The sequence below is a fragment of the Rhineura floridana genome, chromosome 9 (genome assembly GCF_030035675.1).
Source record: "Rhineura floridana isolate rRhiFlo1 chromosome 9, rRhiFlo1.hap2, whole genome shotgun sequence".
In the NCBI taxonomy this organism is placed as follows: Eukaryota; Metazoa; Chordata; class Lepidosauria; order Squamata; family Rhineuridae; genus Rhineura; species Rhineura floridana.
This window is the reverse complement of record NC_084488.1, coordinates 13,949,483-13,968,314: the sequence shown is the minus strand read 5'-3', so window position 1 is coordinate 13,968,314 and position 18,832 is coordinate 13,949,483. Positions and strand designations below refer to the sequence as shown.

The 18,832-nt window shown below is 42.5% G+C and overlaps 1 long non-coding RNA gene across 1 annotated transcript in view; it reads right to left on the bottom strand.

Annotated features, from left to right (window-relative positions):
- Positions 1-18,832, bottom strand: part of LOC133364286 (uncharacterized) — an 85,182-nt gene that overhangs the window by 35,558 nt on the left and 30,792 nt on the right. Inside the window, exon 2 of the long non-coding RNA XR_009757903.1 lies at positions 13,637-13,754. This is a non-coding gene — a long non-coding RNA (uncharacterized LOC133364286). The remainder of the gene's footprint in view (positions 1-13,636; positions 13,755-18,832) is intronic.

Below are 18,832 nucleotides of genomic sequence, written 5' to 3'. Positions count from 1 at the left end.
AGAGAGTCCCTGAAGTGCCACCACAGATGATAGAGAGCAACTCTTGCACAGTCTGAGAGGCCTGCCCTGGCATCCACTGGAATATTACAAGGAATCAGACACTGCTCTATTGGTGCTCTATTGGTGCCTCAAACAGCATTGCTCACAAGTGACTGCTTACATTGCTTGAGCTGTCAGGTCAGCCAGGGATCCGGGAATAGACAGTGATACAATCTTTGATAACAGCAGCTTAAAAATAGAAAACTAAGCCTGAAAAAAATTGGATTTTCAGCACTCAGCATGCCTTTCATAAAAGCACTGTTGGTATACTTTTATCTGAAAACTTGTTGTCCTCCTCCCCCACCTTTTTGAGGCTATTCATAATGATACAAAAACAAAATATGTACAAAAGGGCTGCACTTTGCCACTTCTGAGGCCACATAACTGGCATGCAAGATTACATGCCTTACCTAACCCTCTGAGCTCGTATGAACGCAAAACCCTGCTCTTGGGCAAATAAAGCTCCGTGCAACATTTACAAGCTTTGCTTCACATAAGAAGACAAGAAGGGAGTTTTGACATATGTCACAATATGTGATATTGAAGGTTTTGCCTGCCCTAACCTTTACACAGCTGTATTTTCTAAAAAGAAACAAAATGTTTTCAAACACCGTTTTGTTTTGCTTTGCAAAGCATTTTTTGCTATCATAGCGATTCAGTAAGCCACAAAATGTCTTTATTATCTTGGGGTAGGGAACTATAAAACTGCTAGTTTTCTGAAATGAATTTGCTCTCAGGCATTCTACAACTAGCGATCACCCTCATGCTTGCTGTTACTTCCAATACAATGCTTCCATTTCTGTAGAAGATGCAACAAAATGTACCTTATTTATTTTCTCAGTTATGGATTTCAAAAAGGTAACGGCTCAGAGAACTGTCATTAGGGAAATCTTTTTGACTATGAAGACCTGGACAGGATCACTTATTAATCTCCGAAGTATTTGGAAGAGTCATGTCCAAGACATGAACAGGGCTGGCCATTTGCCAAGTGCTGTCACAGAAGCAGCCCTCTGGCCAGTCTTCCTTGTTACGTGAGGCAGCCACATTTCTAGATTCTTCATAAACTGAATTAGTTTGGTAGTGACAGTGAGCTCCTGAGCTTGGCTTTGATGCTGCGTTGGGTATCTCAGTTTTAGATTCCACCAAAAAACAAACTTGTCCATACTACAAGTTCAGGGAAGGGCAGAGAAAAAATAAATACTTTAGAGTGTTTCCTAACTCCTCCTTGAGAGTCCCTCCTTCTACTCTTGTTTCTGACCTTTAGATTTTTCTTCCTCTTGGACAATTTATTTATTTATTAAACTTGTATACCGCCCCATAGCCGAAGCTCTCTGGGTGGTTTACAACAACTAAATACAATTTAAAATACACCTTTTAAAAACAATTTAAAACACAATTTAAAAATTTAAAACAATATATAATCAAGGGAAAACGTTTTAACTGTCTGCTATATAAAAGATTAACTAAGCAACTGGAAACAAATTCTGGAATTATATAAAGGACTAACTAAACAATTGGAAGCTAATTGTGAAAAGCAAATGGATTTTTTTTTACTAGCTGCCAGGTTGATTTTTCAGTACAGAAATCAGAAAAGGCCTCATGCTGAGTTGCCAATACTGGGAAAAGCCAGCAAGCTAACTGTAGTGTACACAGCAATATTTCTATTCCTTTAGGGCTGTTCTTATCCTTTGCCATCAAGTACTCAACAAAAAAAAGAAAAAATAGCCACTAAGATTGTAAGGTAGAGCGAGTGCTTTAAAAGAGTAAAGGGTAACTTAGGGTAGCCATTTTTTCAGATCTCTTTAAGTTATCCCTTTATTTCACCCTTTAGCAATAAGCACCCAATCCTGCTCTACTCATTATAACAACTACAGAATAAACACTTTTTACTGCAGGCAAACAAACATGCTTCTTCATTGCTGGCTGGACAGAGAACACAAGTGAACCTGAAGAGCAGACCAAAGGAAAGTCCAAGGGGTGAAATCTAACTCTAGCCCATAATACAAAGTTTATTTATTTTATTACATTTATATACCGCCCCATAGCCAAAGCTCTCTGGGCAGTTTACAGCAATTAACTGTAAATTAAAGTTCTAATATTTAACTCTTCAAGGGTCATACTACTGTACAACAGTGGCAGCTGGTGCCCTCTAAAATTGGTGGGGTTGCTATGAGGTCATAGGGCTGTAGCCAATGAGGTCACAGGGGCATGGCCAATGAGGTCACAGGGGCGTGGCCAATGAGGTCACAGGGGAGTGGCCAAGGTCTGGTTTTCTTCCCATCCTTCTGCATGGAAAGATTTTGTGTATGCTATACTGCAATTTTACAAACAGAACCTAAAGAAATTGAAAAGTGCCTTATTTCGGTTTAAAAGGGTCCACAAATGACAATAAAATTATCAATAAAACAAAATGAGCATTTTTATATGTATAAATGCAATGGTTAGAACATTGGACTAGGATCTGGAAGATCCCAATTCAGCCACGAACACCAGAAACTCTTTCCTGCCTGCCTACATGCATACACCACAGTTGCCACTCTTTTTTTTCAAGCTACATTTGGTTAGATGCAAAACATCAATCACACATACACACAGAGCTATCCATTTGGGTCCTGCTTTTCCCTCCTCCCTCTCCCTCTCCAACGGCCAGCAAAAGGCCCATCAGGGCCAAGGCCAATCCAAAGCATACCCCGCCGTGTGCCACTCTGTGGTTTTATTCCCTTGCTCCCCTTACAGCAACATACACTCACCCACCTACTCTGTACAATCAAATACTTAACTGAACTCACACAGAAATTTTGCTGCTGCTTTAAAGGCTGGCTGCATAGAAAGAATGGTGCTTCCTGCTGCTTTAGCCTGCTGCTTGCAAAAGCGAGGGAATAGCAATGCAAACTCAGAGAGGAGCCAGTGCAGATTGCAAATGCATGCATCTGATTGGCTCAGATTGAAATGCATTGGAGAGGCTCTTCATCGTCTTTCCCTAATGCTTTGAAATTTCCAGTGCATTTCTGAGGGACTCCTCCTGAATGGTTAGAGCTTTTTCTATTGGAAGTAAACTCAAAATGGAGTTCCTGAAGGTGCTGAGGGGACCCCTGCCCTCCCTAAGCCACTCCTACTAGAGTTTTAACCCTGGAGACAGGGGTGGGACCATAGCAATGATTGTGATTGGCTGTGCTATCCAGAGATGATTGGCCAGAACAGAAGATGGACAGAAACAAGTCCAGAGTGTCCCTAAATGTGAGGTACTGTATTGAATATGAATGTACTGGGGCTATAGGTTTGGAGGTTTAGGGTGGGCAATGCCCACCTGCTCTTAATGAGGGGCCTCCACTGCTATACAGGCTGGCTTTTTCAGGTGAGCATGGGCTCACAGTTGGGCCTCAGTCGATGGGCTGCAATACAGTGGCTTGGCCGGAGAGGAATACGTTGAAATGGGCTCCTACCCACTTTGTTCCAGCAAGGTTCATGTGGACGGTTCCGCATGTGGTGGTCATTCCCCTGGGTGATGGTGATCATGAAAAAACCATCCTAAGTCAGGAAAAGTCTTGAGTAAGCAGACTTTTGGGGGCTCTTCCAGATGAATCTTTTGTTGTGCACTTGTCATGCCCTATTCATAGAGTTTTTCAGAGAGTCCTATTCTTAAATTACTGCTGCTCTTAAAACAAGCTATCATTCTTTAAATGGAGGTTGTCATTGTCACGAAATGTCATGTCACAAACTAAAAAGATAATTTCCCAAGAAATCCTGGGGGAGCAGCACAGCTCTAGGGGACAGTGCCCTCATTTCCCCACACACACACTGGCTACAGGCCTGCACAGAAGAGAAGTGTCTTTGCCTTCCCCCCTTCAACTTATTTATTTATATGCTGCCCTCTCACAAAACATCAGGGTGGTGTACAGCAATATTTAAAAAAGCCTTTAAAGCAATACAGAACAATCATTAAAATGACTGGCTACTCAACAAAATTTTAGATAACTGCATAGGCCTGTCAGCATTAAAAAGTCTTCAAAGACAACAGAAGGTCAAAAGCGAGGACGCCTGCTGAATCTCTGCTGGATATCTTTTGATTAATTAATTTTTATTGCATTTGTATCCCATTTCAGAACTGGGGTGTACAGTTTGTGCAGGTATCTGATCACAACCACTCACACAAATTTAGCTGAAAGGATGGTGGCGTTGTAACAGGTCAGTGTGAAGATGAACTTTATATTTTTTGGGCACTTTCAGGCTCTTGTTAATTTGAAGGTAGGATTCAGCTGCATAACGGCAAATTCAGGTTACGCATTAAAAGTGGAGTTGGCACTCTTGCACAACAAATCTGCTTCCAAAAACAATCTGACTTTTAGCAGTAAGGAAAATAATGGGAAGATGCACTTGTGCGGGTAACAAATGCTTGATGTATATGAAGAGAGTTGCTTTATGCAGCAGAGTTCATTGGAGATATAAAAATACAAAAAAGACTGGTGTTTTATCTTAAACAAAATAAACTTATTTTATTAAGAAAGTACACGTGGATAGGAAAGCCTAATCATCTAAGCCAGCTGAATTCACAGGTAGGGAGAGAGAGGATTGTGGGAGGGAGGAGGAGGAACAGGATGTGATGATTGCCCTGACAATATCAATCTAACCAGTCAGAGGCATCCTTAAGCTTGAGGAAAGTAACAAGAAGAGAATTCAGGCAGGGGCCCTTTCACCTGAATAATTATGGCCTTATCCACACGGGAGCCTAACTTCGTACTAAAGATGCTGCTTTTACCATTGTAATAGATTTTCAAGGTCCACACTTCTTGCTCAATGGTAGCTTCCAATCCACTGTTTTCCATTCACACAAGTAGGATGCAAGTAGGATCCTCTGGGAAGGACTAGTGTCGTTATTTCCTTGTGGCCCTGTCCTCTAATTTTACATGTTTATTCCCTCCGGTTGTTCGGGCTTCAAGGCTGAAGCCGGGAGAGCACCTTAGCCTGCAATTGACAAGAAACAATGAAACTGACTAGACCCCCCTCCCCTTCTCTCAATGAAAGCATCCCAGGGAAAAGGCTGGAGGAGAAAGGGGGGTTAGATATTCTGGAAACAGAGCCCATCGCTTGCAAATAATAAACTCATTTGATTAAAATAGTAATGTGGAGATGGAGGGAGGTTCTTTTTTTTTAAAGTGACACTTGCTGGACAAAGTTCTGTTGAAAACTATTAAAAATTATTATGGAACAAAGTGGCGCTGACGTAAATTGTTGATAGGGGAGAGGAAGAGGTGCAATTGGGGAGGTTTTTTTGCCCACACCTACTCCCTTCTGCTGCAGCTTCCTGTTATGAAATCACCAAGCAAGTCTAGGTGAGAAGCCCGGTAGCCTGGAACAGAGCCCCACAACAACCTGTTGCGCTCAGCCAATCCTTCTGTTTTCTGAGTGATTTATAATTTAATTTTTTTTTCCTAGACATTCTCTCTCCTCCACCCCCTTTCTTGTCCAGGGCTTACTTTGAAAATGAGAGAGAGCAGTGGAAGTTGCTCTTCAGCCCAGAGGATATGAAATGAACCACAGGAGGAGGAGGGAGTGGGCATGGAGAGAGGAATGATTGACACATCCACCAAAGAGCATCAGAGCAAAGCGTCTGCAAGCCCTAGAGATATGAAGTGGAGCCTTTTTTCCTTCCCTTTTCAGATTATATCAGGATTGGGTTAATACAGATTTAAAGGAGGAAACTGTGTGATAGCTTCTGCTTGCCTGCAACGTCATGTGAACCATGCAAATTAAAAAAGGATGCACCAGATACACAGTAAATCACCATGTGGATAAACCCTATATCTATTGCCCCTAGTGGTCAATACATTCAGAGCACACAGCAAGACAATGCATTGATTGAAGTGAAACTTCCAACAGTATAACCTGTACACAAACCAATCAGAATGAATGCTCAATAAATAGAGGATATCATATAACTTCCTTACCAAATTTGGGCAAACAAATCAGGATGAATGCTCAATAAACAAGTTGTCTGGAAGTGACTTTTGTTTTCAGCTCTTGGTGCCTAGTTGAGTAGATAGCCCATGACAGGTGCCACTCCCAGTCCCAGCATGATGCCCCAGGCAGTACCCTTACCCTCAATCTGGCCCTGACCACAACCACTACAAGACGTAAGACTGTATCTCCTGCTTTAAAAAATCCTTCTTTTCAGATAACCTTCTGAATGCTCAGCTACATGTACAACATTCTTCCCCACAAAAAAAGAATAGTATTGTTCTTCAGAAAAGCATGCAAAGAAATCCAGATATGTGTGATGTAATATCTCTTTAAGGTCTTGGAATTGTCAGTTAAGGGCAGTTAGAGTTCAGTTGAGATGAGTGAAGCACAGCATAAGCATATGTAAAGACTGTGCCCTATGGAATGGTGATTAAAGTATACAATTCTTATTGATAAAGAAACTAGATGTGTTTATTGTGAAACACAACACATTATATGGTGTCAGAAGTCCGCAATGGACTCATTCCGACCTCCACCTCCTCTGGTATTACAAGGTAATCTGGCTGAGACATGGAAGCGATGGGAGCAAACTTTTATTTTATATCTTTCTGCAGCTGGAGTTGATAATGTTGCTAAGAATCGACAAATTGCTATTTTATTACATTGTGTTGGAGAGGAAGCGTTAGCAGTTTACAATACTTTTGATTTACCTGAAGAGGGGCCACAAGACATAGAGGAAGTTCTTGAACAATTTAGGATATATTGTACTCCTCATAAAAATGTGATATTTGAACGCTATGCTTTTTGGAACCACTCTCAGAGATATCAAGAAACTAGTGAACAGTTTGTGACTGAACTTAAGCTTAAGGCTAGTAAGTGTGAGTTTGGTGCAACAGTTAATGATATGATACGAGATAAAATGGTGTTCAGTGTTAAAGATGAAAAACTGAAGAAAAGATTGATTGCAGAACCTGAACTTACTTTGGAGAAAGCGATTGAAATATGTCGTTTAGAGGAAATAACAAGAGTTCAACTACAAGCTATGTCAACTCCTTCAAGAGATGGTCAAGAGTTACATGCAGTCTCTGTGATTGATAAAACCCATGGAAAAAGTCCAGTCCAGGCTTTTGGATCTGATAAGTTTCAATCTAAAGATAAATATGAGCAGATGAAATATAGTAGATGCTCCTGTTGTGGTACTATGCATCCACCTCAAAATTGTCCAGCGTTTGGAAAAATCTGTTATAAATGTCATATGAAAAATCATTTTGCTAGAGTATGCAAAGTAAATTTAGTCAGTGCCAAAAAGGGGCAACAGAATTATTCAATGCATGAGCTAGATTTAAACAGTTTGTTTATAGGAGAATTATCTCATGAAGCTGGTGAAGATTTGGTGAATGGATGGTATGTTGATATAGTTCTGCAAGGACTCTCAGTAAGGTTTAAGTTGGATACAGGAGCTGAAGCAAATGTTTTCCCTATACAAATATTTCATGAGTTACCAGACAAAAAGGTGTTGTTTAAAACTGATGTTTGTCTTGTGTCTTATGGTGGGACTCGTATAAAGCCTGTGGGAGCTATTGTTCTTGATTGTCGTACTTCCAGAGGAGCAGCAAAACTGATGTTTTATGTAACAGATGGATCCTCTCTTCCATTGCTTGGACGAGCAGCTTGTGAAACTCTGGATTTAGTTCATCGAATTGATAATGTAACTACAGTTCAATCATTAACGAAAGAACAGTTACTTGAGAAATATTCTGATGTGTTTGATGGGCTTGGTGAATTCGAAGGCATCCACCATATACATATTGATCCTACTGTGACTCCTGTTATTCATGGATGTAGAAAAATTCCTTTTGCCATATTGAATAAACTGAAAGAGACTTTAGGACAAATGAGAAATGCTGGAGTGATATCCAGGGTTATAGGTCCTACGGAGTGGGTCAGCAGTCTTGTTATTACAGAGAAGAAGAATGGAAAGTTACGGATATGTCTTGATCCTCGGGATTTGAATAAAGCAGTTCATCGACAACATTATACAATTCCTACAACAGAGGATGTTTTGAGCCGTCTAGCAGGAATGAAGTTTTTTACTATTTTAGATGAAAAGGATGGTTATTGGCTCAAACATTCAGTTCAAACATTCTTATAACAATGCTGAAAGCAGCATCTCAAACAGTCTTATATTTACATATGTACAGTATTTTTTAATATCCCAACTTTCGTCCAGATTGAATGCTCAAAGTAGCTTTTAACATTCTCTGGGCCTGCTGTAGTAGAATGCCTTTTGTCCTACAAGTAATCTGGGAAAACGTCATTGTTGTTAGTAAACATTTGTTTTGCATTCTGTATATGCTCAAAAGTTACCTAGTAACTAACTTTACTGTAAGAGGCAGGTAAGAGATAGAAGTAACAATCCTGTGTTTGAGAGAGGATACCCAAGAAAGGCCAGCTTCTAGGAAACTTGGCCTCAAACAGGGATGGGGAACTGGACTCCAGCTTCCAACAGCCCCCAAATAGCATGGCCAATGGTCCAGCAACTGCAACTATAGATTCCCATCCCTGGTCTAGAAGGACAATATGAAGTTGTGTCATAAATCTCCTGCCCCCAGATTAACATTTCAGTGTACCATATCTATTTCAAATAACAAAACACTTCCAGCAGCCAACAAGAGAGAGAGCAAGGATTTTCTTATCCCCTCTGGCAAAAAAACAGGAAGGCGATGTGCTGCCCTGAGATTGTCAGCAGGGCTGGCTCCAGGCATGCTGGGGCCCTTGGGCTCCAGCCTGCCCCGGTACATGCTGCCGTGGATCACACCGCCCATGCATTCCCTCACTCTGTCTATCTTTCTGTCCTGTGTTTTGCAGCTGCATGCGCAGCGCTGACCTTGACCAAGATAGTGGCCGAGATTTCCCTAAGGGGCTGAAGCCTCCGCTGCCATTTTGGTTGATGGCATGCATGTGTACTATACACATGCAGGGCTGCCATCAAACAAGATGGCGGCAAGCGCTTCAGCCTCTTAGGGAAACCTTGGCCGCCATCTTGGTTAAGGGCAGTGCTGCGCGTGCAGCCACAAAACACAGGAAAGGTAGGCAGAGCAAGGGAACGGGGGGGGCAATGCTATCTGCAGCAGCGATTCTGCCGCGGATTGCGGAAGGGGAGTGCTACTCCCCCACTCTAAAGAGGGGAACTTCAGGGGCTCCTCTTGGCCATGGGGCCCTTGGCCAGGGCCCAACCTTGCCGCCTTTTAGAGCCAGCCCTGATTGTCAGCATGACGGTAGATGTCTCCTTGTCTAGAGCACGCAGGGTGATGAGAGGACTGGATGGGAAATTTCTTAGCATGACAGCAAGCAATGGCTTGGGGAAGTGGTGGATGCCTCAGCTTTTGAGCAGCTTCGTTCCACATGAGGTTAATATATTCTGTTCCATTTCCATGTTATCAGAGAAAACAGTAGATTTTGTAACTATGCTGGAGGAGACTGATGCCAGGGCCAGTACTAAAGGGCGGCCAGGTGGGGCACTGGCCTGACGGCCCCTGGAGCTACAGGGGGACCCTCAGCCACCCCTCCACTCCCCTTCCACAATCCATGGGGCCCCCACGCCCCCTACTTACCTGTCTGCTGTCTTCTACCATTGCCCTTAACAAAGATAGTGGCTGCGGTTTCCCTAAGATACTGAAGCGCCTGCCGCCATCTTAGTTGATGGTAGAGATGCGTGTGCGTAGCACGCACGCGTGCAATCAACAAAAATGGTGGCGGATGCGTCATCCCCTTAGGGAAACCGCGGCCGCCATCTTTGTTAAGGGCAATGGTAAAAGACAGCAGACAGGTAGGTGGGGGTGTGGGGGGCCGCGTGCGCACATGCGTGCACACACACACACACCGGGGCCCAGGGCAAGCTGATGCCCAAGGGGCCCAGCATTCCTGGAGCCAGCCCTGACTGATGCTATCAGGTGAAACCCTGACCTAATGTAGAAGGCTGGATGTGAAGTCTCTCTGTTGTACGACGCACTCAGCAAGAACACTAAGCCACAGCACAGCAGTGTGAAGCCCTCTGCTTTGTACTTTGGGTCATCTAGAAGAGTGTGCAAATGCAAGCTACTCCTGTCAGGAGAAGGAAGCTTCATCCACCATGGGGCCTGGGGCCGACAAGCATCTGATGGGGACTCAGAGACTGAGATAGAGTTAGCTAGTTTCCTTCCCAATTCTCTCCTCATTTTCTATTGATAAACAGCAGTGTGTACACACTCATGCAACACACACACATAAATGCACATACAAATCTCACAATCTGATCTTAGCTGCTGTGTGGAGTTTTGAAAGTGATTTTCTAATGATGTATATTTGTTTTGTCCACTGCAGCCTCATTCTGTCCAGCAAATGGCTAGCTAAAGAGTGTGGCAAAGCTGGGCTTTTGCCAGGGACTGCAGATGAGCAAAAGGCCCACCACCCCAACTGCACTGGCATTCACACTTTGCATGGTGCACCCAAGAATGTTGAAGGCGGCATGAAAGAATGTTCAATCTGTAATACACCATCTCTTTGAAGTTAGTGGGAACCAATAAAGGTGCTTTGTCAAAGGGACTCAAAAATCCTGAAAGATGGCACTGGACAAAACATATGTGGGCAAAATGAGGCTTTCTTTTGGGGTCGATCAGCCTCTCATGATAACCTTCCTGCTTCTCTGAAAATATAAGAACTGGATCTTGGTATTACTACTGGTTGAGCAAGACGACGAGCAGGGCAGTGAAGGATTTATTAGAGCCACTTCTTCCATAAACTTCATGCCATTGCCTACCCGCTGTCAGCAACTGAACTAAAGAATTTTGCTCACTTGTAAGCCCCTTGTTGACACAGGTATAATGAGCAGTTTAGGAGAATTTATTTAAGAAGTTGTGCACACATTTCATTTTCATAATCAAACAGCCTTCTTTAAAAGTCAACTGAAAGATTTCATATTGTCTCTTGCAGAGTAAACTTCACTATCTTGAGAAGTTCTTAACTTCCTGCTACTTATAAAAGAAAGTCACCCATTACAAAAACTAAGCTACAATGCAATAAACTTTTCTAATGGATTGCTAGACTCCTATTTTTATCTGTTACAGTTTGCCCTGTACAATGGGAAAGTTGGTTAAACATTCAAACTCAAAAAGAGCAACAGTCAGCTATAAAATTAGAAAGTGAAGCTGTCAGGAGAGCAATACTGGCAAGTTTTCACCGTATAGCAGATTTACGATTCCACCATGGGAGGAGAAAATCACTTCTTGTAATGCATAACAGGAGACTCGTCACCAAGCCAAATAGAACCTGCAGTCCATATATCCTTGCCCTGCAAGCAATTGTTAAACCTCCTGTCTTATGACTTGCTTAGGACTGCAAAGGGCTTGTTCACATGGCAGTTTAATGCAAGATCAAGCCTCCCTGTATCCCTGTTTAATTCGCAGCAATCACATGATGTATCTTGGAAAGGGAAGGCATGTCACTGCATTTCCCTTTAAATGCCAATCAAACCAACCCGCTGAAAATCCAAAAAGTAAGGAAAAAATTTCTCTGCTTCCCATCTAGTCACCTTACTCCAATGTTTCCTGCTCAAGGGGTGGATCGTAATTTGCAGATACTCCCCTTTCTCTGCCCACCAAACTTCCCAAGAATTCCATTTCACTTCCGTCACCTTAACCAGCCACTTCCGGCCGCTTTAGCCTTCCTTTCCCCCCCTTAACGTTAACACAGGTTTGTGAATGTGCAAAAGGGCTACGTTAATGCCCCCTCCCAAGTGTAAGCAAAATAAACGTCTGGGTTGTTTCAGGATGGGAGGAAAAGAACACAACTTATAGTGTGTGTGATCACACACAGAGATCTGTCTGCCTGGTGAGAGAGAACCTGATCTCCCCTTCCTCACGTTCCCTGATTTTTAGCTCCCCCTCCCATCACCATCAGCTGTTGGGCAGGAAAAGAAAGCCTTTGCCTGCTGCTGCATCAGCTTGCTTTCACTCACTCCTCCGTTTCGTGTCAATTTCACCCCACCTCTCTCTGCTGCAGGGAGAGGCGTGCAATTGACAAGAAACTGCTCCAGTTAATGAATCAGAAACGCCTCTTGGTTAAGGGACATTGGAAGGTGAGGGAGAAAGAAAGAAGGGTGGTAATGACTGGACGGGTTTGGGGCTTACTTCTGAGTAGACATGTTTTGGATTGCAGCCTTAGATATAAATAGAAAAAAATGGAGAAAAAGAACAGTTTTGAAAACACAGCCGGTGTGTATGTGTGAGCGCGCATGCAGCAACATCCCTCTTCCTTACGCAAGTATAAATGGCTGGAGGTAAAGGAGGCAGTTGGGGGAAACAGGTGAGTTATGGGAAGGAGAGAGGAACTGGGTAGTCAGGCTGCAGCCTGCGCACTTATGCAGAGGAGTAAATCCCACTGGACACCAAGGCATGAAAAAAGTTTTTCGTGTCAATTGCACCGCACCCCCCACGCTCTCCCAGCTTTGAGGGCGCCCAGAGTGCATAACAACTAACAACTTTGAGGGTCTATCTGTCTGGAGGAACCTCTCTATGGTTATCAGTGATGAGCCCTGAGCGGAGAGTAAGCCCTGTTGAGGCTTACTTCTGAGTAAATAAGGACCAGGTAGTTGCTTGAGGCTGCAGAAGGTGTGTGCACACACACACACACGCACAACTCTTCCACTAAAAATGGCATTTCATAAGTACTTTTAAAAAGGCGGGTTCCTCCCCATGCTCTTCAACGTGCAATTGACAAGAAACAATGCGGGGAAACCCTCCCCTTCTCTATTAGCAATACTCCGGAGGGAGTAAACATGCAGATTTGGGAGTGAGGCCACAAGGAAACAGCGATACTAAACATTGTGATAGGAACGCTAACAATGTGAATGGGAAACAGCGGGTTGAAAGGTTGTGGAAAACAATGTTTTCAGTTCTGTTACGATGGGAAAAGCTTCATATTCAATACGGATTTTTGCTCCCATGTGATCCAGCCCCAAAACAGGAGGCTGGTTGAGCACTTGGCAGGCCACAAGGCATGGATAGAGGGCTGCATTTGGCTTGGTGGGTCCCAGGATGTGCAGTTAGTTCTTACAACATTTTTCATAATTGGCATCAGAAATATACATTAAGACAAATCTCTTAACCTCAAAGGAAGGAGAAAATTTAATTAGTGCTGGAAATGTTTGGACCATGGGGGGAGGATCAATTGGGGGGGGAAGAAGATGACCCCAAAAACTGTGGAACAAACAAACTTTCACCAAAACCTTTAGGCTTGGTGCTGCCCTTAGCCTGGTTCAGTTTACAAGGTGTGCAAGGAATTTCCCCCCTCACCCTAGTTCTACACCTTTTTTTAATAAGTCACATCTCTCCGTAACTTCCTCGCCCTGCCATGCTCCCCTTTTTTCACAGTTTAAAAAGGACCCTGCAGCTTTCTGTAGGTTCCCAGGACTCCCCCCCCCCCACTATGCACTTTAAAATTAGCTTTGCAGCGCTCCATCATTTCTCAGTCCCATTGCATTTCTTGGAATGTCAGTGTAAATTAGAGGGCTGGGAAATACAGGGAGCCACAAGGATCTTTTTAAGCTGCAGAAAAGGTGTTGTTTTTAAGTACAGAACAAAGAGGTAAGACCTTCACCCACCTCATAAATGTAAGCAAGGTAAGGATACCACTCCATCCTGGAAATGTGAGGGAGATTTTTCCTGCCATCAAGAAAGCTACAGAAACTTGCTCCCTGTTTTCACATGAGATGATTGGACCTGAAAAGATAGCAAGCAAGTTTTGGCCTACCTTTAAAAATTATACGCATAGACCTGGTTATGCATTCATCATTTTATTTGTATGCCGCCTTTCCACATAAAATTGTGCTCAAGGCGGCTTACAGTAAGCTGAACAAAAATACATCTCAAAAACAATTTCCTAATAACAAAAAATAATAAAACAGTGACATAACAAATATAATAAGCAAAAACAGCTTCTCCTGTGCTATGCTATCGCCTGCTCCCTTGCTCAGCAGACTATAGGTGAAAGCATCACCAAGGAATATGCACTGTGGTATCAGCAAGCATGTCATTATCAAATACTTTTGAAACTTGATATGTGGCTCAAAAAAGAGACACCACTACTGAATTATACACACTTTTCATTCAAGATTATTACCTTCTGCTTTGCTCCTCGTGGTGAGTTACCATACCAGACATAATCCAATTTCAACATTTACAATTCAGAGACCCCATACGTTGGCACAGTCCCAACAACGTCAGCATGGTCTTTACCAGACCCTTTACAGTATTAACATTTAATTTGCATTTAGCATATGTTCTACTAGCCCTGTTGCAAGCATGCTAATTGGCTATGCAAAACTGTCATACCTCTAGACTTTCATAAACCTTGTTTCATAGTGGCTGATGTTGAACCTCCACCTGCTTGAGTAAAGGCTGAAGGAAACAGTTTTGGAGTTTTAAATGTAACCAGAGAAAGGAAAACTTACCTGAGTGTGTGTTCATAAACTGACAAGTGAGCACTGTTGTTTTGGGGGAGAGTTGATGCTGCTGCCTTAAACATTTTACTTTAAAGATGGATGTTTGTCTGCTCTTCCACTACTTGTATGTTCTTTAACAAACATATATTTCAAAAACTTTGTAAGTCACCATAAGCAAGTATACCCTATAATGTTGCCATAAACCTTGCTCCACACTTACCCAAGTGGTAGGGTGAAACTTGAGAGGGGTAACTCATTTAAACACGACAGAATTGGGAGCGTGCCATGACAAATGCGTTGTTTAACTGAGGAATGTGACAAATGTTCATAGCCGCTCATTTTCAGAATGAAAAGGGGAGCTATGGGGATTGTACTCAGGCCCATAATACTATCTAGGACCAGTATTTCTTCTGTCTAGGAATAAGTGAGTTGTTAACAACTTTTCTGACAGAAAACGAAGTGAATTCAGACTCGGGGTTGGTGAGCATGTCAATTTCAGTTTCTCTCCACTTTCTCATTTTTCCAATCTGAAGTTCAGTTCTCCATGAAAATTTATCGGCATTTTCATTTACGTTTCACCTAATATTTATATTTTGTAATTCTGCTTAATATACACATTTTTGCAAAGCAAATAATATAATGCATTTTATGTTATTTTTCACTAATGTATGCACACTTTGCCCTAGTGTATTTTTGTACATGTTACTTGGCTGGGGAACTGCCCTGCAAAATTCAGATACATGTGAATTTTAAAGGACACTTCTTTTTTGATTCATGTATTGTTTCAGAAAGTGCAGATTTGGTAAGTTTGCTATGAAATGTGAATTAATCAAATTCCTCTCCCATCCCTAGTTCAGAGTAGGGACAATTCTTTCTGAACAGGTATTGCTGCAGGCAATAACTGGTGCTAAATTGGTCTTGTTTGCCCTTACATGGCCAAATCTGATTGACTGCTTAGCAACTCTCTTCTTAACCACAGTGCTGCTGCCACCTCTGTAGTGATGTCACATAAATGCTGGGTACAAGGCAGGGGAGATTTAATGTCAATGAGGTTGCATAAGTATGCTGCAAATACCTTTCTCCCCTTTTGAATCCCCTATAGAATCATTGAAAGATAGAGTCCCTTTTCTCAGGACTGTGAAGTCTGAGGAACATTTCAGATCAGCCCTGGATTAAATAATGAGAGGCTCCTGTGACTCCACTCACACAGGAGAGGTGGCTCTGCACAGTTCATTGCTTTGGTTTTGGCTTCCTTCGAGTTAGCCCCCATTGAGCAGGTAATTCAGCCATCCCTTTGCATCAAGTACAATTAGATCATCCAGTCTCTCTAAATGTAAAGAGATGGCAGAATTATCAGCATTCCCAGAACACTCAACAGAAACAGAGGGGCAGTTCTTACTCTTACGCATTCTACAAGTAAATATTTTTGGTGCAAGAGTGAAATGTGTTCCTAACTGTTATTACAGGGGGGCAAAGTGTACTTCAGTAATCAGAAATTTAAGAAATGCCAGCCTTATTACCATATATAATACTGTATTATATAATAAAAACAGAAAAACTCACTAGCTCTAGTTGAGAATGGAGAAGAATTAAGCAAGCTGACCTAATTTGTACCTCCGAGACATGAATAAAAAAAGCCGTTATTCTTCAGATAGTGCAGTTCTCTGAATTTTGTAATGCAGGTTTTGGCTCAAAAATTGAGCACATAAGCACATATTGCAGGGACAAATGTGTTCAGCTTACATGCAGGGTATTTGGGGGAGTTTATGAAGTCACAGAAAATGGGACAGGCTTATTATTGAACATAGATGAAACTGATATGAACCACAAGCAGACTGAGGGCGCAATCCAAATGCTATTTATGCTGGGCTGAGGGGAGGTGGCTATGGCAGACCCCTGGCTGATCCGGCAGGGTCTTGGCTCAGCCAGGCTCCACTGGCAGAAGCTGCTGGATCAGCTGGGGGTCCACCAGGAAAGCCCAGCCCAGTGGAAAGGGAGCTGGCAGAAGCCAATGTAAGGCCCAAAAAAGGGGTGTTCTGGGGGTGCTAGAGGAGGGTCCAAGGGAGGGACTTAGGCCACATCCAACTTGGGCTGGGAGCACTCCTGCAGGTCCCAATGCAGGTCAAAGTTGCACCGGGGAAAAGGTCAGTCTAAGAAAATAATTACAATGGAAATCTATGGAGAGTGATTACTCTCCAGTAGGGATATTCATGACAGCCAGCTTTTATTTTCCAGTCCCCATGAGCAGCTCCTGGCTGAGCCAATGGTCAGCCAGCCCGGAGACTTCCAAATGGCAATTGGATGCTACAGACCTTTCCACCGGCACCCCTTCTGCTGGCTTCCCCTGAGTTGGATTGCTCTGTGATCCTCTTTTTTCATCTTTACCTTTAAAGCAGTTTTTTAAAAAAAGGGGGGGGGAGGGAGCCCAGTGGCCATTTTGTATTAATGACAGCAATAAGAGGATACAGAAGCAGCACACTCCTCTTCTTTCAGATACTTACTTTTTTTTTCTTAATAATTTGGTTCTTGACGATTCAAAATAAACAACATTCAAAGTCAAAGTATCTATTTGCTTTCTGAGCACCAAGGAAGATAACAGATTAGCTAAGGGGGGTTGATCATAGCAATACCTTTTACTGTAGGTTGTTCTCATGAAAATTATTTTCAAAATGCAATACAAGCTGTCAAGCCCTCAACAAAAGTCACTCTCTCTTTAACAATATTGTCACAAAATTAATTAACTCAAATGTCACTCTCTTGTCGAAGCAGGTACTCTACAGAAGAGTCCTCAATCGTTGCTGTGTGTTTTGATTTTTTAAAAGTGCTCTAAAGGGAAGCAATTATTTTTTCCAGCAAATTACTTTCACAGTAGAATGGAACGAAATAAAGATTCCCAAATGTCTGGTTGTGAATTTATGAAAGCAAGAGCCCTTGTCATTTTCAGAGAGTGTTTGACCATGTTCATTTTTGCAAGTTTTCTGTGTCTCTCTAAATATAAGGTAGCTTTGGAAATATATTAAATAGAATTAGAAATACATCCTATTTAGGCAAATTCTGGTAAAAACTCTAGCCTAGGTCTTCTCAGCTTACCCTGGACTCCTAACAGGACATTCAGTGCTGATGGGGCATACGATAACATCCAGAGACCAGTTTGACCATTTTTTAAAAAAATGTGGGCCCCAGGCAGAGATGTTCAGAACCTCCCTAACACCACAATTGCTTTCTTGAAACTACTTCCTGTTTCCCTTGAAATCCCAGGATGTTTTCTCTAGGCCGGAACCTCAAAATATGACCCAGGTTTTCATTTCAGGCTACAATTTGGTGCAACTTAGTTATAGGATTGTGTGATTGTAATTCATCCTGTAAATCTTTTTCATACTAAAAGATAAGTAAGCGCCTCTTTTTTTCTGCACTCATTGTCTTCCTACGTGATTCATGAGAAAAACTGACACATAAGTTCCAATACAAAACTATGAGACCAGATTAATGCCTCCTGTTTTAAAGGCTTCAACCAGGCTCTGACTGCATTGAAAACAAGCTCTATGAAATTTACCCAGATAAGCAATCAAAGTGCAGGATCGTATGTGTACAACAAAAACCCAAAAACTGTTTTTCCTAGGAAAAAGCCCCTTTGGATGAAGGAGATTTGGAGCAGACAAGCCGCAGGGAAACTCTTTCCCTGTCTAGTCATTCTCAGTTTTAAAACCATCCCCCTCTCCAGCTGCTTTCCACCTTGTGGGGTTCTAGGTACATGCCACAGACATGCATTTGGTCCCCCACAGGAGAGAGTGAAGCATTTCAGTAGTGATGTGGAGCACAAACATGGTAGACAGGAAAAGGGCTAAGTACCCCCTCACCCCCCCATGCTTCTCCTCAAAAATCACCTCCAAGCTGCTTTTCAATTAGAGCAAAGGACACACTCCAGTTTGTCAATGTCCTTCTTAAAATGTGGTGCCCAGAACGGACACAGTACTCCAGATGCGGCCTGACCAGTGAAGAATAGAGTAGAAGTATTACTTTTCTTGTTCTGGATACTAAGCTTCTGCAGCGTAACATTACATATATTACCAAGCCCCCCCCCCACACACACACACACTGTTCTGCTTCTACCTTTGTCATACATGTTTTTGTCCCTGATACTTGCCTCAGTAGTTAATTCTCAGCTTTGCCTCCCTCCCACACAGGATATAGTATAAAGCTCTCTTGATCAGGTTTTCAGGGCTCCTCCCAAACAGGTTCTTCTCAGTTCTCATAAGATCCACCTGATCTCCTGCAAAGTGTCCTTCATTTTAGTAGCATAGGCCAGGGTCCAAGAAAGCACATCTTTCCATTGACACTGTCTACATATAATTTCCA